Below are 22,200 nucleotides of genomic sequence, written 5' to 3' on the forward strand. Positions count from 1 at the left end.
TGGAGAGCTCTTTAACGATGTTGAAGAGTTCCTTGCTGTTGTGTGCGTTGTTGTCCAGTCGTTCCTTGAATGCTGTTTTCTTGGTGGTGTGGATCAGTTGGTGGTGTTTTCGGGTGGCGAGCTTGAGGGCAGTCATGTTGTCCGGTGTTGGGTCTCTGCGCCAGGCTTTCTCAAGGGCTCTGCAGTCCTTCTTGGAGCTCTTGAGTTCGTCGGTGAACCATGGGGCTTTCTTGCTGCCGGGTCTGCTAGGCGGGGTCCTCAGAGGGGCGAGGTCGTCTGCGCAGTCGCTGATCCACTTCGTGAGGTTGGTGGCCGCTTGGCTGGCGTTCGTTGCACTGGTGGGTGGGTTCTTGCTCAGGGAAGTCGCGAGCTGGTCGGCTGTGATCTTGTTCCAGCTTCTGCGTGCAACCTGTTGCTGTTGGTGGTGGATCGTGGTCCTTTTGAAGCTGAAGTGGACGCAGCTGTGGTCCGTCCAGTGGAGTCCGGTGGCGTGGCTGAAGGCGATGTCCTTGCTGGATGAGAAGACGGGGTCGAGTGTGTGTCCGCCGTAGTGGGTGGGGGTGGTCACCAGTTGCTTGAGTCCGAGGTTAGCGAGGTTGTCCAGCAGGGTGGTGGTGTTGCGGTAGTTGTTGTTCTCCAGGTGGAAGTTGAGGTCCCCGAGGAGGATGTAGTCAGCGGAGGGGAGGGCATGCGGGCTGACGAAGTCGGCGATGTCCTCGCTGAATTGTGTGCGTGATCCTGGGGGTCTGTAGACGAGGGCGCCTCTGAGGGTGGTCTTGGGGTTGATGTGGATCTGGAAGTGCAGGTGCTCGGCGGGTGCGAGGGTGTCGTCGGTGTTGGTCGTGATGCGGATGGAGTTCCTGTGGATGATGGCGATGCCTCCTCCTGTCTGGTTGACGCGGTCCCTCCGGATGATCTTGAAGCTGTCCGGGATGGCGATGGCGATGTCGGGCGCTGAGGAGGCGTTCATCCAGGTTTCCGTGAGGAAGGCGACGTCTGGGGCTGTGGTGTCGAGGAGGTTCCAGAGCTCGACGGCGTGTCTGTGGACGGAGCGGGTGTTGAGCAGGATGCACTTCAGGTGGCTGCTGCTGTTGCTCGTCGAGCTCCTGGGCACTGCTGGAGTGGTGCAGGTCCGGATGCAGGTGAACTTGCAGGAGTTGCAGCAGAAGGGTCCGTGGGTGCGTCTCGGGGTGGCTCGGTAGCAACCCGGGAGTCGGCCGGCGTTGAGTGCGTTGAATTCGGTGGCGGCGTAGGTCCGGCGGGAGGGCTGGTGACTGCGGGAGACCGGGGTCAGGGTGCTGGGCGCAGGCCAGGCGCGGACGGGCGCAGACGGGCTTACCTTTGGCGCGCCCGCTGCGCGAGCGCACAGTCGCCATTTATGGCGAAGTGCAGGGAGGGAGGAGCAGCTGGGAGGCGGGAGCGGGGAGGAAGGGGGCGTGTCCACACTCCCGGCGGCGGGAAGCGGGAAGCGGGGAGCGGGGCAGGTGGGCGCAGGGGACAACAGCACAGGGGGGGGACAACAATACTAGCACAGGAAAACAAAGTATTAAACAAAAATACAGTACAATATCAGAACGAAGCAACAGAATGGCAGGGATGCTGGAAACTACGAGCGGCGGTGGGGGGGGCGTGGCCCGAAGGCGGGAAGGCTCAGAACGGCTCAGAGCAGCGGCAGGCAGGCGGAGGGCACACACGACAGCTGGTGGCCGTGCGGCGCGGGAGTGTCCTATGAATAGGTCACACTCACCTGCGTCGCACGGTCGCCATTTATGGCCAAGTGCAGGGAGGGAGGAGCAGCTGGGAGGCGGGAGCGGGGAGGAAGGGGGCGTGTCCACACTCCCGGTGGCGGGAAGCGGGGAGCGGGGCGGGTGGGCGCAGGGGACAACAGCACATGGGGGGACAACAATACTAGCACAGGAAAACAAAGTATTTAAACAAAAATACAGTACAATATCAGAACGAAGCAACAGAATGGCAGGGATGCAGGAAACTACGAGCGGCGGCGGGGGGCGTGGCCCGAAGGCGGGAAGGCTCAGAACGGCTCAGAGCAGCGGCAGGCAGGCGGAGGGCACACGCAACAGCTGGTGGCCGGGCGGCGCGGGGGTGTCCTTGGTATTACCTGCATTGATTTTCAACAAGTTGGACTTCATCCATTGAAGTATTTTGAGTTCATCACCTTTCAGTCTGATTGATGACTTTGGGGCAATCCATTCTAATCTAGTAATGATTTGGTTGTCATCAGCATATGATCAAGCTTATTGTCCAATTAATCTGATCAGGTGTGATAGATAGCGGACACAGGTGTTAAAATGAAGACCCTTGGGGAATTTACAACAAAGGCAAGTTTTCTATAAAATATATAATGCAAGGGATAAAGGTTGAGCACAGTTAGATGGAAAGAATGGAAACAGAGCTTGGACTAAGGGTTGGCGAAATATGGGTAATTGACTTTCGGTGACCCTGTCTCTCCAGGAGTGACGATTCCTCTGTTTCTCTGTGAGGTGTCCAGAGGTGACGAGAGGTGAAGGAAAGAGCACATGGGTTATGTAGACATCATTAAATTATCTTGTATATATTGGTGACCTTTAAATCATTGTACTCTCGTTTAGTTAAAGGAATGTACGTAAAGCACTTCATTGATACACGTTTTTCATCACTCTATTTGCAGTTTTCCTATTCTTATATCAGGTTTTGTTCTCCTTGTGGAGAGTCGGTGGACAAAAGCAGGGTTGTATACTAAAAAATGTACACCCCGTTCCAGTGACACGGGACTTCAAAAGCAGAGAGTACATGGTGGCGCTGTGGCTTAGTTGGTTAAAGCGCCTGTCTAGTAAACAGGAGATCCTGAGTTCGAATCTCAGCAGTGCCTCAACTTTTTTCATACACATTCTGAACAGACTAAAGAAGACTGCTGTCTTAAAATTAACAAAGATGAACTGTCTCCAAACCCTACTGCTACTTTTATTATAATTATCCACAGATATACGGTAATACTGTTTAGAATCTAAACATGTATTTGATGGTTGATTGCTCAACACTGTTACTGAACAGGCCGAGGAGGTTCGAGCTTCACTGCCTCAAGAACAGGCAACGCACAGGCAGCAGTGTAGATATAGCTTTAGAGTACAGATGGTTACAGCACAGGCAGCGGCGTTGCAAGCTTCACATACATGATAAAATGGTGAGTAGTCCAATATAAATGTTGGGGTGCAGAGGGAGCGGTAATAAAAACCAGGTGGAAGCTGAAGCTCTTTTACAATCAGGCACTGTGCACAGCACAAGTAAGACCTTATGTCTAATAATTTGTACATTTCCAAATGAGTAATGTATCTATACCGTGCTGTCTCGCCTGGACAATTTCTCCCCACTTTCGAGACCAATTCAACCTACTGTGGCCCAAGCCTGGAGCCCCTCCGAAGAGTTGTGTCTAGTTCTGCAGAGATCACTTAGGGTATTGTGTCAAGTACACACTGTTCTGTCTGGAGTTCCACAAAATGTTTCCAGACCTCACCAGGCGCATTGTTGTTACTTCTAAGGACTGCAACTGGCACACTGTCTCCTGATCTGGTGGCCGCCTGTAGTGTAAGGTGTCTGGTTCCGGAGGGTTCATCTAGAGTTCTGTGCCTGTTATCAGAGTCACATCTCATATTTTGTATCAAGTTCTAGTGGCAACATATGCAGTTTTTTTCCCCCCTGGTTGGAGGCCACCACTGTCATAATGTGTCCAGAGCTGCAGATATAACTGTGTTACTGAAGCCAGGCCGGAAACTTGTGTCTAGCTGTAGATGTCCCACCTGATATATTGAATTACTTTAGGAGGCCACATTTACAGTGTTGTGTTTAGTTCTGGTCAATACATGTCGAGTGTTATTTTTAGATTTTGACCCAAACCTTGCAACTGTCCCCATTTCTGGATGCTGAACCTGGAGTGTGTTGTTCTGTTCTGAAGGCTTTGTCTGCAGTATTGTGTCTAGTTGTAGGCGTCTTGATCTTTTACTACTTTAGAAGTTCACTTTTGCAGTGCTGTGTTGAGTTCTGGCCTATTCATTTGGAGTATTGGTTTTCATTTTGGAGCAATCTTGGGGACGGTTTCCGTTTCTGGATGCTGCATCTGGGGTTTGTTTAGTTCTAAAGGCTTTGTCTGTAGTGGAGTGTGGATAATGAAATGGTCAAGTCAATGATACTTTTATTTGATTTAGTAATACAAAATGGCTTAAAAATGGGGATTTGAAAGGTACAAAAGATAAAAACACAGTGTGGTTAAGTACTCGAACGTCATAAATTGTTAAAATAAGAAATATTACATTTGTAATCAGTGCATATTTAAAAGTTACAAGGTGGTTCAATGAGGAGAGTTTGGAAAATAGTGCCTATGCAGATGAAGAGAGTCCAAGCAGTCTTGTCAAAGTCACTCAAGTTATATCATTTTTGTTATCTAGTTCTTTGGCTGCATTTTCAAAAATGTAATGGCTTTGCAGGACAGTTGGATTGACAGTCCTCCAAGGCATTGTATGATTGCTGCTCCTGCATGACCTTAATTGTTTTTTCCTGAACCTCTCGCGAAGGACAATTTTTCGAGTTTCTAGAAGTGAGGGGCAGATGCACAGGAGGTGTAATAGTGTATCTTTTCCTTGTCCGCACAAGCGGCATTCTTTTGATGGCCATGTACACTTCCATTTTGGGATCAGATCCTTTGTGGGGAATGACCCCATCCGTAACATCGTCAGGTAGTGCTTTTTGTGATGTGAAAAGTGTTCGGACAAATACGGTTGGGGTTTCAGCATCTGATAAGATTGAATCACTGCCCCTGCATCATTTCTGATGGAGAAGGTGGTTTTATCCATTAGTGATGAAATTCATTTAGTTGCACTATTCACCGCATTTTTGAACCTGGAGTAGGAGGTAGTTGTATACGAGTCCTCTTCGAGGTGTAGGTCCGCCAGTGATTCTTTTAGAACTGTGACGATGGAATTGTTTAGCCTTGCATGCTTTTCAATTTCTTCCCAGCAAAAGTGGGCTAAAGTATTGTCTTCTGCTTGCCTCATCCGCCAGTAATATTTGACCACCTCCCCTTGTCTGGCTGGTTTCTGGTTTTTAAGTCCATATTCCAGTCGAAATTGTGCCTGAGAGATGTGCTGGAGGATTAAAAACAGAATCTTCAAGAAACTCGACTGGGCTTGGTATAAGGAGGCAGCATAATGACATGGTGTGTTGTGTCCAGTTAAAATAGTTCACCGGTAGCACTGCGTCAAGCTGTGAGGGAAACAACCTTTACCACGCGGATTTTACTCCGCGTGGCCTTTACAACGCGTCCCTTACAACGCAAGTCGTTACCACGACTTGCGCTGGGGGCGCTAAAGGATTAAAAATAGTAAATTTACTATCCCAACACCTTCCCTAGTGTCCACGGGGACTTGTGTTAGAATAGTAAATTATACTATTCGAAATCCGCGCCCCTAACGCAAGTCGTGGTAAAGACTTGCGTTGTAAGGGACGCGGTGTAAAGGGATGCGTTGTGATGGTACGCGTCGTACCGTCATACATCCAGCTGTGAAGGCAGTGTATTTGATGCTTCTGCTCAGTTATTTAGGCTTCACCTGAAGTTTTGTATCCAGTTCCGCAGCCCTCTTTCAAATATTGTCAACCTTGGGAGCCTCAGCTGCAGTATTGTGTCAAGTGCCTCACACCCCATCTGCAATATTGTGTCCAGTTCTCGAAGCCTGCCTTAGAGTTGTGATCCAACTCTTTGAACGATGGCATACCATATCTTTCATACTGAGCCAGGTCTCTAGGCCTCACTAGGGCATTGAGTTCAATTATGGTGGCCACGTTTTGTTGTGCGCATCTCTGGTGGCCCCTTCCTGGGGACTGTGCCAAGTTTTGGTGGCCTCACCTGGAGTAATGCAACAATGTCTGGAAGCCACATCTAAAGTGCTGAATACACTTCTTGAATTCCCACCTGGAATATTGTACCTAGTTGTAGAATCAAACATTAGTTTATTCAGTCATTCTCTCTAGGGCTTATTAGGAGCGCTTGGCGAGAGAAGACAACATGAACTTTTTTGATATACATAGAACCTCTATCTAAAACAAGCATTGGCATAGCCAATAGGTCTCGCCTTTGGGACCTTATAAGTGTTTAGCCATGCAACAGTTGATGTTGTTGCACCAAGGATATTGTGCTGTATAACTAGCTCAGCTTGCCTGGGAAGATTTATAATCCCAATCCAATCCTGCGCTGTACCATCCCCAGCTGTGCTCATTGTAAGCTTTTATTGGATTTTGATGCAAGGGGGCGGGGAGAGCATGACACGCATGGAAACCCACTGTCTTCCTCCTTTCTGAAGCCCACCCCTGTCGTGTATTTCTATAGGTTCTGAATCGATCCCCCTATTCCTGACCCTATTCTGGTTAAACTAACTATCAAGTAAACTAACAGTCAGCCCATGAGGCAAGAAAACCCCCATGATGCAGATACCGTTATCTGACGCAGTCACACTACGGCACAGGAACGTGTTATCTGATTAGGTCATAACGCTTGAGATCTAATTAGACAAGCGACATTCCTCCAGCCCCTGATAAGGCATACGACGTTCTCATAACAAATCAAACCTATGACAACCTGGAAAATCCGTGCGGCCATTGTTTTGATTTCACAGAGAACTTTAGTAAAGAATGTGCTAACGAGCAAATCGTATGACATCTTTATTGACGTATCTATGTCCATCCTTACGTCAATCTCGGCACCTTTAAGGTATAAATATTGCCGACCTTGCCCTATGCAAACACACGCGTGGTGACAAGACGGAGCAGCCATACTTGCCGAAGCCGAGAGCAGAAGCAGACCCCGCTGGCAGCAGCCCCGCCTTCCTGACGCGCTGAGAGACGCGCTGCTATCTCAAGCCGAAAGACCCAGCACCGGCGCTTTCGGGCAGCCCTCGCAGGCAGCCTGGAATATCGAGAGCAGAGAAAGAGATACTATTCCTCATCCATCCTAAATTCCAGGTACAGAACTGAATAACCCCTCACAGAGAATTCTTTAGTTATTTACTTGGCAAAAACAAACTTAACTTAAACTGTAACTTTCTATTCCCGCCCACGCATTAGACTTAGGTCAGGTACACGGGGTAGGCGTATTTAGAAACACCAGTTGAGCACGTTTAGTCAAAATGTATATGTGTATGTAAATATATTTTAATCATTTTAAACATCATATGGCTCAGAAACCATATCAATGTTTTTACAGTATTATTTTATACTATTGCTTTTAATGTATGCACTTTACTTAACTATAAGTATTGCAATAATATCGATCCATTTCTCATGTATGAGAAAAGAGACTGATCAATAAATAACACCTTTTTATTGAACACGCCCGTCTCTTCCTTTTCTCTACATTCTGATGAGACTAAGAATGCACGTACTGACTGAGTAAAATAATTGCCTTGTGCTCACACGACTCTCGAGATTGACTCTTGATTAGGGGAGAGCAAAGTTGTCATGTTCTATGGTTGTCAGAAACTAAATCCCTTCTTGTCTAATCAGGGGAGTTAATTCCTTCCTTGAACATTCGAGAAAGTTTCTAGCGAACTCTGAGCTTAGCTGGCAAACCCAAAAATTAAGTCTAGTATCGACAGTAGTAGACCTAGTTAACGTCTGGCCTAGGCCTTTACTGCTGTAGGTACTATTCCAATGCGCAGAGCCTATTGGGAAAATAGGAGCTACACTACATGGCGCCCAACGCGTTTGGAAAGGGCGATAAAACTAACGTAAGACATTTAGAGTAACTCAGTCGTGCTTTCTCACTCAGACCCCTTTTCCCAAATACTCCAAAGACGTCTGGAGTGGGTGAAAGGTTATATCCTCCAAAACCTCGCAGGAGGGAACTCCTATGTATGGTTCTTGGTCAAGTCAACGTTGAAGGATAAACAGTTCCAAAATATTGTGCATCTAATCTTTGTTCCATAAAGAAACCTGATCTGCAAATAGACATAATACCATCCTGTCTGTAAAATGGGAGACAGTGATGAAGAAAGAGAGGCAGTTAGATTAGCTACTGAACTCGCAGATGCTGATGCTACCATGCAAGCAGCAGACCCGAATATAACACTCATTCCGGTCATTAAAAGGAGATCTATAACCTTAAAACTTATAGAAAATGGACTGACACCTAGAGGTGGCACAGTCATATTCGTAATTGAGGCACACGAATATCGGCAGACAGAGGTATACTATTCATGGATACATTTTCCAGCAGCAAATGCTGTAACAAAGTACTTCCACTATTACAAAGTAGAGGAACCTCCTGAAACATACACTCCTTTCGAGGAGGTGGAAGTACCACTCAAATTCCAAGAGCATTTGCTCTTATTTGATGGCGCCCTAATACATAACAATCACATTACAAGGCTCGGTCCTTTAGGAAGACCAGGAGCAACGTGGCCGGTCTTAACCGGATACACACCGCATCCAGACATCGATAGAATGCCTGCAGCAGAGCTGTTAATACAGCTAAAACAACTACTAAAAATTCATAGACAATTAGTTCAGTATGTAATGCGGACTTCAACAATTCAGCCAGCGATTAAACTTCCACAGCTGACCCCTCACCAGGGGAACACAAATAAAATCACACCACAGAACATCCAATCCTGCCTAGGTAAAGTTCCAGCTAAACGGGAACAGATACCATTCTGGTTGGCACAGAAAATCACCCAAATAGAGGCGGTGTTTCCTGACACCACCCCATTAGAAAAACACAGGATTCTGACTATATGTCTCCCAATGGGAATCGCACCACACATTGAGGACTGTGACACTTGGGGTACAGTCTTTGCTTCCATCTACACAAAAACGCACGGTGTTCCATCGATTTCGGTAATACAAGATGTGCTAAAACAAATTCAAGATGAATACGGTCCAGAACCTGCTTTAACTCTTGGTATGAAATTACTAAAAGACTTCAAGCAGGTCTCGGCTATATTATTAGCCAACATAAAAGGTGAGGCAGCAAACGTGGCGATCCGCCAGAGGTTAAAAGAGACAGATATAGCAGACCAACCAGCTGAAATTGCCAGAATCATAGAAAAATCCTATGAAGAACTAGGCAGAGATAGTCTAGGTGGAATACCAGTAAAACCGCAACTGACTACAAGTCCAGAAAAAATATTTTTTAATAATAATAATTCACCAAAAAAGAACTGGGATGGAAACAAACAATCCAATCCTAAAGAAAAGAAATTCCAGTCCCGAGGAAGGTCTCCTAGGCGAAGAGAGAAATCTCCAAACCAAAGACAGAGGTCACCGCAGAGTGACCCCTCTGGGAATAGATATAACCTTAGAAATAGGGATAATATTAAAAAACCTGATAGATATCAAGACATTGATACACGTCCCTCTCAATCTTTTCAGAATTCCTCGCAGAAATCGGAAAGAAGAGGACGATCAGAACAAAGAGAAGAGCACACCAAGTCCAAAGACAAGGAACCTGCTCAACTAAAAAAGAAATTACAATTTCCAAAAAAGAAGGTAGCCAGTATCAAGGTAGTTAACAATGCCGAGAATACTGAGGACACAACTGAAAAACGGAGAGTGGGCTCAGACAATGCTAGACAGTGCAGCAGAAGTGAGCATAGCTCGCAAAGTCCTTATGAATCATCTGGAGACAGTGGACACGAATGAATACCTTCAAGTGGAAACTGCAGACACCAGAGTTAGCAAGCCCCACAAGATATACGAGATAACATTACGTATAGAGGGAGATAAGACTAGGAAAATAAGGGGACTATTTTGGGATAACCTCTCAAAGGGTTATGACATCCTTCTAGCTGAAAAAGACTGGCCACCAGAGTTTGTCAGGGAGTGCCCTCATGGCGAAGAAGTAATTATGCCTGCCTTCTCGAATCAGATCCCGATTCATAAAAAATACACACTTGCTAGAAAGTGGGCAGTGGCCTTAGCACCTGCTTTATATAAAAATCATGTAGGATGGGATGAGGATTCTCCTCCTCACAAAATCCAGTTAAAATCACAACCTACTGCACAAAGGCAGTACCCAATTAAGCAAGAAGCTAAAAAACAAGTAAATGAAATACTAGATCAGCTAGAATACCAGGGGGTGATTGAAACTTGCACCTCACAAATGAACAACCCTTTGTTTCCGGTCTCCAAACCAGACAATTCATATCGTCTAGTTTTGGATTACCGACACCTTAACACATGTTGCAAAACCTTTGCAGTGCAAAACTCACACAGTGCTGCACTAATGAATAACATAGTGCGCAAAAAATAGAAAACAACCTTGGACATCTCCAATGGATTCTTTTGTCAAAACATAGCACCAGAGAGCAGATATTTAACTGCATTCTCAGTAAATGGCACTCAAAAACAATTCTGTCGGTTAGCCCAGGGGTACAAGAACAGCCCAGGGGTATTCTCAGCGAGAGTAACAGAAATACTACAACTATATGATGATGAAGCATTATCTTATGTCGATGACATTTACTTAACAGATGATGACTTGGATACTCACTTGAAAAGAGTGAACACCATAATACTTGGGTTCGCTGCAGAGGGTTACAAATTTAACTTCAAAAAATCCAGAATTGCCCATCTGACAGTCCTGTACGTAGGATATGAATTATCAAGTATAGCATGGTTGACAATTTTCTAAGAACTAGAAGAATTGAAAAATCTAAAATATGAAAAGACGTATCCTCTGCCAATCGACATTCTGCCTCTACGACATTACGCCTGTGTAATCTATACAGACGGACATGCTCAACCCTCCGTTTGGGGAGAACAAGCATACAACCCCACATGTGAGATTACAAAAGAAGTGTGGCACGGAGGTAAACTAAGACCTCTATTAACAAAATCACACTCAGTAGAAACTAATTCAGAACTACAAACTGAAATATTAGCTTTGAAAATGGCGCTAGATAATGCGGATCGCGAATTCCCGACACTTATAGTGTCAGATTCATATTACTGCGTCAAAGCATATAACAAGGATTTGCAGACATGGATTCAGAACGGTTACAAAGATGACACAGATGCACCAATAAAGCAGAAACTGCTCTGGGAACAAGTAGCTCTTTTGAAAAAAGAACTACCAAAGACTCACGTGACACACTCACTGAGTCATCAGCGTGATGGCGTTCAAGTTGTGGGGAATTCATTGGCTGAAGCAGCCGCAGCGGCAGCCACTAAACCGGCTCCCGTAGATCGAAAAAAGCGTACATTAAAATACATTGGCGGTGAAACAATGCTGGCAGTGAAAACGTCATCAAAAGGCGACTGCTCAGCGTTACCGATCAACTATCCACTCAATTATACAGACATAATCGATGCAAACTCCGTCCCTTTTGCTCGAATCCCTGGAGTGGGGGATAGAGTGATTCCAAACATGGACAGGAGAAGCCTGTTAATCGCAGACGCACACATGGGCGAGGGTCTCAGACACCTCAAACTGAAAAATTCTCTGGAAGAATTACAATCACGGTACTGGTGGCCAGGCATGAGCCTGCACTACACCATGTTTGTAAAAAACTGCCCAAACTGCAACAGAGATCGCAGTGGGGAGAGAAACAGTTTAATACCTCGTCGTATCAAGGCAGATAATATTACCAGTAAAAAAGAATGGCTTGCGATTAACATATACAGGCTAGTTTCCACTTATAATGTAGATCCTCAGCACTCGGCTGACGTCCGGACTGTTATACAAAGATTTGCGACTCTAAATGGCATATACGCTAAGAGCATGTTACGTTTGACCATTGTTTTCACTCAGGCATACCAGCCTGGGGGGAAACATGGCCAAATGAGCACAGCCCAGCGGGAATCTTCTCACTTCCTTCCTGAGGGTACGGGATGGTGTAAAGAAAAAACCAAGGCAGAAAGCAATCTATAATAGAAAGGATATTAGGTTCGGGAGCTGGGTGGGTCAAACATCTAATAAGTGTCCAACGTAGTCTAAATAACTTGCCAAGAAATTCTCTGAAGGGATTCAGTCCGTACGAATTATTATTCGGAACTAGGATGTTGATCTCTGACCTTGATAGTCAGACTTCAGTGGTAATAGAAAAAACCTTTGATGTCAAAGACCGTTTGGCTATTTTGCAGGACTTAAACAAAACAAGAAAAGACCTGAGCAACATACAGTTGAAACAACAGCCAACAACCACTGAAGAATCACCACCTGTCCCAGCAAGACCTGTCTGGATTCCAAAAGTCGGGGATCTAGTCAGGGAGAAGATCGCGGTAAAGAAGGAATTTGGGCCTTCTTACAGAAAAGCAGTTCCTGTCTTGTCTGTCAACGGGACAAGATCAGTTGTACTACCGCCACTTGCTGGTAAAAAGGAGAACCGAGTTGTATCCATCGACCTGGTAAAACCACAACATGTGGCCGATAACAAACAGTAGGCCAAGTGGACTCCCAATAAGTAGCAGAACACCAAGGTTTGCTACCAGCACAGAGGTCCTAACAAAAAGGCTCATCACATTCGAAACGCCTAAAGAAGAACAAGAAGGACTATGCAACAATGCAATAGAACTCAGACCTCTTAAAACCCAAATAAAGACATTTAGCAGAGACACACCAATCTACAATGAAGTGCCGAGTGACAATGCAAGAAACAAAAATCCTGAAGCAATTGGAACAATTGACAGAACTGCATCCGGGTACTTCATCAACTTCGATGATTCCTCTGAAAGCCTCAGTGAATCAAAGACGCAGCCATCATCAAAATCCTTTAAAGACAAAGCTAAGGAACTTTTGAAACATCTGAAAGAAACATATCTGGTTTCTCCATGGATTGAATTTTGGGTGGGTTTTGATGCATTTATCCTCATACTTTGGCTCATCATGGTATTTACTTTGGGACGCTTCATTGAGGGAAAATATGCTAAAATGGACACAGCAAGTCAGAACATCAACTTGATCCTCAAACCACACACATCTTCACACGTCGAGAAAAGAGAACTGTCGTGTATTTCTATAGGTTCTGAATCAGTCCCCCTATTCCTGACCCTATTCTGGTTAAACTAACTATCAAGTTAACTAACAGTCAGCCCATGAGGCAAGAAAACCCCCATGATGCAGATACCGTTATCTGACGCAGTCACACTACGGCACAGGAACGTGTTATCTGATTAGGTCATAACGCTTGAGATCTAATTAGACAAGCGACATTCCTCCAGCCCCTGATAAAGCATACGACGTTCTCATAACAAATCAAACCTATGACAACCTGGACAATCCGTGCGGCCATTGTTTTGATTTCACAGAGAACTTTAGTAAAGAATGTGCTAATGAGCAAGTCGTATGACATCTTTATTGACGTACCTATGTCCATCCTTACGTCAATCTCGGCACCTTTAAGGTATAAATATTGCCGACCTTGCCCTATGCAAACACACGCGTGGTGACAAGACGGAGCAGCCATACTTGCCGAAGCCGAGAGCAGAAGCAGACCCCGCTGGCAGCAGCCCCGCCTTCCTGACGCTCTGAGAGACGCGCTGCTATCTCAAGCCGAGAGACCCAGCACCGGCGTTTCTGGGCAGCCCTCGCAGGCAGCCTGGAATATCGAGAGCAGAGAAAGAGATACTATTCCTCATTCATCCTAACTTCCAGGTACAGAACTGAATAACCCCTCACAGAGAATTCTTTAGTTATTCACTTGGCAAAAACAAACTTAACTTAAACTGTAACTTTCTATTCCCGCCCACGCATTAGACTTAGGTCAGGTACACGGGGTAGGCGTATTTAGAAACACCAGTTGAGTACGTTTAGTCAAATGTATATGTGTATGTAAATATATTTTAATCATTTTAAACATCATATGGCTCAGAAACCATATCAATGTTTTTACAGTATTATTTTATACTATTGCTTTTAATGTATGCACTTTACTTAACTATAAGTATTGCAATAATATCGATCCATTTCTCTTGTACGAGAAAAGAGACTGATCAATAAATAACACCTTTTTATTGAACACGCCCGTCTCTTCCTTTTCTCTACATTCTGATGAGACTAAGAATGCACGTACTGACTGAGTAAAATAATTGCCTTGTGCTCACACGACTCTTGAGATTGACTCTTGATTAGGGGAGAGCAAAGTTGTCATGTTCTATGGTTGTCAGAAACTAAATCCCTTCTTGTCTAATCAGGGGAGTTAATTCCTTCCTTGAACATTCGAGAAAGTTTCTAGCGAACTCTGAGCTTAGCTGGCAAACCCAAAAATTAAGTCTAGTATCGACAGTAGTAGACCTAGTTAACGTCTGGCCTAGGCCTTTACTGCTGTAGGTACTATTCCAATGCGCAGAGCCTATTGGGAAAATAGGAGCTACACTACATGGCGCCCAACGCGTTTGGAAAGGGCGATAAAACTAACGTAAGACATTTAGAGTAACTCAGTCGTGCTTTCTCACTCAGACCCCTTTTTCCATTATACTCCAAAGACGTCTGGAGTGGGTGAAAGGTTATATCCTCCAAAACCTCGCAGGAGGGAACTCCTATGTATGGTTCTTGGTCAAGTCAACGTTGAAGGATAAACAGTTCCAAAATATTGTGCATCTAATCTCTGTTTCCATAAAGAAACCTGATCTGCAAATAGACATAATACCATCCTGTCTGTAAAATGGCAGAGAGTGATGACGAAAGAGAGGCAGTTAGATTAGCTACTGAACTTGCAGATGCTGATGCTACCATGCAAGCAGCAGACGCGGAAATAATACTCATTCCGGTCATCAAAAGGAGATCTATAACTCTAAAACTTATAGAAAATGGACTGACACCTAGAGGTGGCACAGTCATATTCGTAATCGAGGCACACGAATATCGGCAGACAGAGGTATACTATTCATGGATACATTTTCCAGCAGCAAATGCTGTAACAAAGTACTTCCACTATTACAAAGTAGAGGAACCTCCTGAAACGTACACTCCTTTCGAGGAGGTGGAAGTACCACTCAAATTCCAAGAGCATTTGCTCTTATTTGATGGCGCCCTAAAACACAATAATCACATTACAAGGCTCGGTCCTTTAGGTAGACCAGGAGCAACGTGGCCGGTCTTGGCCGGATACACACCACACCCAGACATCGAAGGAATGTCTACAGCAGAGCTGTTAATACAGCTAAAACAACTACTAAAAATTCATAGACAATTAGTTCAGTATGTAATGCGGACTTCAACAATTCAGCCAGCGATTAAACTTCCACAGCTGACCCCTCACCAGGGGAACACAAATAAAATTACACCACAGAACATCCAATCCTGCCTAGGTAAAGTTCCAGCTAAACGGGAACAGATACCATTCTGGTTGGCACAGAAAATTACCCAAATAGAGGCGGTGTTTCCTGACACCACCCCGCTGGAAAAACACAGGATTCTGACTATATGTCTCCCAATGGGAATCGCACCACACATTGAGGACTGTGACACTTGGGGTACAGTCTTTGCTTCCATCTACACAAAAACGCACGGTGTTCCATCCATTTCGGTAATACCAGATGTGCTAAAACAAATTCAAGATGAATACGGTCCAGAACCAGCTTTAACTCTTGGTATGAAATTACTAAAAGACTTCAAGCAGGTCTCGGCTATATTATTAGCCAACATAAAAGGTGAAGCAGCAAACGTGGCGATCCGCCAGAGGTTAAAAGAGACAGATATAGCAGACCAACCAGCTGAAATTGCCAGAATCATAGAAAAATCCTATGAAGAACTAGGCAGAGATAGTCTAGGTGGAATACCAGTAAAACCGCAACTGACTACAAGTCCAGAAAAAATATTTTTTAATAATAATAATTCACCAAAAAAGAACTGGGATGGAAATAAACAATCCAATCCTAAAGAAAAGAAATTCCAGTCCAGAGGAAGGTCTCCCAGGCGAAGAGAGAAATCTCCAAACCAAAGACAGAGGTCACCGCAGAGTGACCCCTCTGGGAATAGATATAACCTTAGAAATAGGGATAATATTAAAAAACCTGATAGATATCAAGACATTGATACACGTCCCTCTCAATCTTTTCAGAATTCCTCGCAGAAATCGGAAAGAAGAGGACGATCAGAAGAGCACGCCTAGTCCAAAGACAAGGAACCTGCTCAGCTAAAAAAGAAATTACAATTTCCAAAAAAGAAGGTAGCCAGTATCAAGGTAGTTAACAATGCCGAGAATACTGAGGACACAACTGAAAAACGGAGAATGGGCTCAGACAATGCTAGACAGCGCAGCAGAGGTGAGCATAGCTCGCAAAGTCCTTATGAATCATCTGGAGACAGTGGACACGAATGAATACCTTCAAGTGGAAACTGCAGACACCAGAGTTAGCAAGCCCCACAAGATATACGAAATAACATTACATATAGAGGGAGATAAGACTAGGAAAATTAGGGGACTATTTTGGGATAACCTGTCCAAAGGCTATGACATCCTTCTAGCTGAAAAAGACTGGCCACCAGAGTTTGTCAGGGAATGCCCTCATGGCGAAGAAGTAATTATGCCTGCCTTCTCGAATCAAATACCGATTCATAAAAAATACACACTTGCTAGAAAGTGGGCAGTGGCCTTAGCACCTGCTTTATATAAAAATCATGCAGGATGGGATGAGGATTCTCCTCCTCACAAAATCCAGTTAAAATCACAACCTACTGCACAAAGACAGTACCCAATTAAGCAAGAAGCTAAAACACAAGTAAATGAAATACTAGATCAGCTAGAATACCAGGGGGTGATTGAAACTTGCACCTCACAAATGAACAATCCTTTGTTTCCGGTCTCCAAACCAGACAATTCATATCGACTAGTTTTGGATTACCGACACCTTAACACATGTTGCAAAACCTTTGCAGTGCAAAACTCACACAGTGCTGCACTAATGAATAACATAGTGCGCAAAAAATACAAAACAACCTTGGACATCTCCAATGGATTCTTTTGTCAAAACATAGCACCAGAGAGCAGATATTTAACTGCATTCTCAGTAAATGGCACTCAAAAACAATTCTGTCGGTTAGCCCAGGGGTACAAGAACAGCCCGGGGGTATTCTCAGCGAGAGTAACAGAATTACTACAACTATATGATGATGAAGCATTATCTTATGTCGATGACATTTACTTAACAGATGATGACTTGGAGACTCACTTGAAAAGGGTGAACACCATAATACTTGGGTTCGCTGCAGAGGGTTACAAATTCAACTTCAAAAAGTCCAGAATTGCCCATCTGACAGTCCTATTCTTAGGATATGAGTTATCAAGTGAAGGCAAAAGCCTGGCAGACAATTTCCTAGAGAAATGTGCCGTAATCCAAGCCCCTAAAACACTAAAAAACCTACAGTCAATTCTAGGCTTCCTAAATTTCGGAAGAACATACATTGCAAATTACGCAGAAAGGGTCAAACCCCTTTATGATCTAATTAAACCAGACTTTAAAAGATCCAATTGGACTCAAACACACACAGAAATTTTGAGATCCTTACAAACAGACATGCTAATTAAAACAAAATTAGAAACACGTGATAACACACGCAACCTTGTGATCCGAGTCATCCCAGGGAGATGCGGATTCACATACCTGACCTCTAATGAGGGAGAAAAGGTACCAATTGCATTTAAATCACACATGTACACAGAAGCTGAACAGAAATTCAGTAATACAGAAAAAATCATTCGTGCAGTTCAAACCGCAATAGCTAGAGAAAAAGACATAGCTGACGGTAGACATATCACAGTCAGAACAGCAGAATCAGCCTTTGAGGCACTAACAACACCGTGTAATTTACCAACAACAACATTGAATCCGGAATGGATACAATGGGTGAATTCAATCACAACGGACAAAGTATACTACTACTTTGATCCAGAACTAGAAGAATTAAAAAATCTAAAATATGAAAAGACGTATCCTCTGCCAATCGACATTCTGCCTCTACGACATTACGCCTGTGTAATCTATACAGACGGACATGCTCAACCCTCCGTTTGGGGAGAACATGCATACAATCCCACATGTGAGATTACAAAAGAAGTGTGGCGCGGAGGTAAACTAAGACCTCTATTAACAAAATCACACTCAGTAGAAACTAATTCAGAACAACAAACTGAAATAATCGCATTGAAAATGGCGCTAGATAATGCGGATCGCGAATTCCCGACACTTATAGTGTCAGATTCCTATTACTGCGTCAAAGCATATAACAAGGATTTGCAGACATGGATTCAGAACGGTTACAAGGATGACACAGATGCACCAATAAAGCAGAGACTGCTCTGGGAACAAATAGCTCTTTTACAAAAAGAACTACCAAAAACTCACGTGACTCACTCACTGAGTCATCAACGTGATGGCGTTCACGTTGTAGGGAATTCATTGGCTGAAACAGCCGCAGCGGCAGCCACTAAATCAGCTCCCGTAGATCGAAAAAAGCGTACATTAAAATACATTGACGGTGAAACATTGCTGGCGGTGAAAACGTCATCAAAAGGCGACTGCTCAGCGTTACCGATCAACTATCCACTCAATTATACATACATAATCGATGCAAACTCCGTCCCTTTTGCTCGAATCCCTGGAGTGGGGGATAGAGTGATTCCAAACATGGACAGGAGAAGCTTGTTAATCACAGACGCACACATGGGCGAGGGTCTCAGACACCTTAAATTAAAAGATTCTCTGGAAGAATTACAATCACGGTACTGGTGGCCAGGCATGAGCCTGCACTACACCATGTTTGTAAAAAACTGCCCAAACTGCAACAGAGATCGCAGTGGGGAGAGAAGCAGTTTAATACCTCGTCGTATCAAGGCAGATAATATCACCAGTAAAAAGAATGGCTTGCGATTAACATATACAGGCTAGTTTCCACTTATAATGTAGATCCACAGCACTCGGCTGACGTCCGGACTATTATACAAGATTTTCGAGTCTAAATGGCATATACGCTAAGAGCATGCTACGTTCGACCATTGTTTTCACTCAGGCAATCCAGCCTGGGGGGGAAACATGGCCGAATGAGCACAGCCCAGCGGGAATCTTCTCACTTCCTTCCTGAGGGTACTGGATGGTGTAAAGAAAAAACCAAGGCAGAAAGCAATCTATAATGGAAAGGATATTAGGTTCGGGAGCTGGGTGGGTCAAACATCTAATAAGTGTCCAACGTAGTCTAAATAACTTGCCAAGAAATTCTCTGAAGGGATTCAGTCCGTACGAATTATTATTCAGAACTAGGATGTTGATCTCTGACCTTGATAGTCAGACTTCAGTGGTAATAGAAAAAACCTTTGATGTCAAAGACCGTTTGGCTATTTTGCAGGACTTAAACAAAACAAGAAAAGACCTGAGCAACATACAGTTGAAACAACAGCCAACAACCACTGAAGAATCACCACCTGTCCCAGCAAGACCTGTCTGGATTCCAAAAGTCGGGGATCTAGTCAGGGAGAAGATCGCGGTAAAGAAGGAATTTGGGCCTTCTTACAGAAAAGCAGTTCCTGTCTTGTCTGTCAACGGGACAAGATCAGTTGTACTACCGCCACTTGCTGGAAAAAAGGAGAACCGAGTTGTATCCATCGACCTGGTAAAACCACAACATGTGGCCGATAACAAACAGTAGGCCAAGTGGACTCCCAATAAGTAGCAGAACACCAAGGTTTGCTACCAGTACAGAGGTCCTAACAAAGAGGCTCATCACATTCGAAACGCCTACAGAAGAACAACAAGGACTATGCAACAATGCAATAGAACTAAGACCTCTGAAAACCCAAATAAAAACATTTAGCAGAGACATACCAATCTACAATGAAGTACCAAGTGACAATGCAAGAAACAAAAATCCTGAAGCAATTGGAACAATTGACAGAACTGCATCCGGTTACTTCATCAACTTCGATGATTCCTCTGACGGCTTCAGTGAATCAAAGACACAGCCATCATCAAAATCCTTTAAAGACAAAGCGAAGGGACTTTTGAAACAACTGAAAGAAACATATCTGGTTTCTCCATGGATTGAATTTTGGGTGGGTTTTGGTGCATTTATCCTCATACTTTGGCTCATCATGGTATTTACTTTGGGACGCTTCATTGAGGGAAAATATGCTAAAATGGACACAGCAAGTCAGAACATCAACTTGGTCCTCAAACCACACACATCTTCACACGTCGAGAAAAGAGAACTTTCTTCAGAACTTTCTTCAGCCAACTTCACAGCCAATCCTATACCTGGTGGGGTAGCCTGGGACAACACTGACTATGAAATTTATGGTCCGGTCGAGATCCTGAAATATCCACACCAAATCAAGATCTCCTTGAGTGACTTTGCAAAACCAAACTCATTTGCTGATGATTGGGACTTCGAAAGTATTAACAACATGATGTCTGACTTAGTAATGTCTGCTAAATTTACAAAACATGATTATTTGCAAGGTTCTACAAATTATGATAGTATGTATTGCTATAACCATTATGGTAACCATTTTTTACATAAATCTGCACAACCTAGAAATGTTTTAAGTTATAATCAATGGGAACATTGTGCTACACCTCCAAAAGGAAGCTCTAGAACCGTATATGACAAATATTCATATTTTTCAGGTTTTAACATAAGTAATGCTGAAACATTTTATTTTAAATTGTCAAACAAGACAGGGATGAAAACCATGATAACCAACAAAAAATTGATATATTCAGATTCATTCTTTGAAAAATTGAATACTTTTGGATTTGATTATTGGGACAAAAATGTTGATTTGAAAAGTGTTTGGGGTACAAAAGAATGGCAAGTACAGGGTATAGAAGCTTTGTTTAGAGCCTGCATGATCCCAGAACAAATGATATTTTTAAATGACACTGTTCAACAAACCACCTGTCTTGGCTTAGCCAAAATCAAAGATTTAATTAAACCGTCTATTCCAAAGCCAACAATGTTTAGCAATAGCTCTGATACAGATGAAGAGATAGACGTAAACCATATATTAAACCAAAACAGAACACATCCTGATTGGAAACAATGGTTGATCTGGCCCACAGATACAAATTACTGTCAAGATAGATTCCTGAATAAAACACAGGGTTTCAAAATGACCAGGCCAGACCCTAGATATCCCCAAAGACATCACCCAGGGATAATAACAACCTACAGTGTGGGCAAATTATGCCTTCAATGGCTACAGACTTCCACACTGCCTGAAATTAAGCAACACCTAACTTTACTTACTGATGGTGCTGACTTGTGTGATTTCATACTGGGACCACGCACACAGCGTCAAAAGCGTTTCATAGCAGCCTCTGTATATGCAGCATACAATGAGGCCTGGAAGGTTACTCAAATTGAGACAGCAGAAAGAATACGGGAAATTGACCGTATTAATTTGGAAAAATCACTTTCTGTAGTGGACAATGGGTTAATGACTCTGTCCTCCAGAATTTTTTCATTGGACAGCATTGTGTCTTCAGCAATCGATATACTATCGCAAGACTTACTGTTATTACAACATGGTCAGTCACAATTGCGTTCTATTGTACAGCTTGGCTGGACGTTACAAAATCTGCGTTCAGGCTATGTGCCTTGGCGTTTAATCAACACAACGTCACTATTCCAAATCTTTAACCTACTGATAGACAAATCGGTATGGCGCAAAAGGGTGCTGATTATACAATCTTGAGCATTGAAAAACTAGAAAGATTACCAATGACAATGTCAGAACGACCTGTCAGTGAATGGATAATCCACGGAATCATAAATATTCCAATCTCAACCTTCAGGTTTCAATACTGCCAAAAATATATACAGGCTGGCATGTACGAGAAATTGGGAAAGGGGTACCTTAAAACAACTTGGAACCTGCCCTATTCACACGCATGTGTCAGTAATAAAGGACAGAAAGTGTTTCTTAGTGGCAACAATTGTGCTATGTCACTAAGCGGCACGCTTCTGTGTAACGGTATTAGTTTGCACGGAGCCTGTGAAGGGAATTCATACAACCTTTCATGTCACCAGCAAGGCGCACCTGCAACTGAAATAGAACCATTCTTTCAAAGACTCTATAATGGGAGTTACATTCTTATTGTAGACCGCAGATGTTGTAGTCTTATGCCCGGGACTCCTTATCTAGTCACTACAACGGCGAAGGTCAAGTGCTGTGGACGTTCTTTATTCCCCAGCTCCTTTCCAGACAGGGAGGCAAGGGCATGGCC

At 43.9% G+C, this 22,200-nt stretch overlaps 1 non-coding gene across 1 annotated transcript; it reads left to right on the forward strand.

Annotated features, from left to right (window-relative positions):
- The first annotated feature begins 2,795 nt into the window (after positions 1-2,795).
- TRNAT-AGU (transfer RNA threonine (anticodon AGU)) lies at positions 2,796-2,869 on the forward strand. The gene has a single exon. It is a non-coding gene; the product is annotated as a tRNA-Thr (tRNA).
- The last annotated feature ends 19,331 nt before the right edge of the window (positions 2,870-22,200 follow it).

Source organism: Lissotriton helveticus, chromosome 12, assembly GCF_964261635.1.
Source record: "Lissotriton helveticus chromosome 12, aLisHel1.1, whole genome shotgun sequence".
Classification (NCBI taxonomy): Eukaryota; Metazoa; Chordata; class Amphibia; order Caudata; family Salamandridae; genus Lissotriton; species Lissotriton helveticus.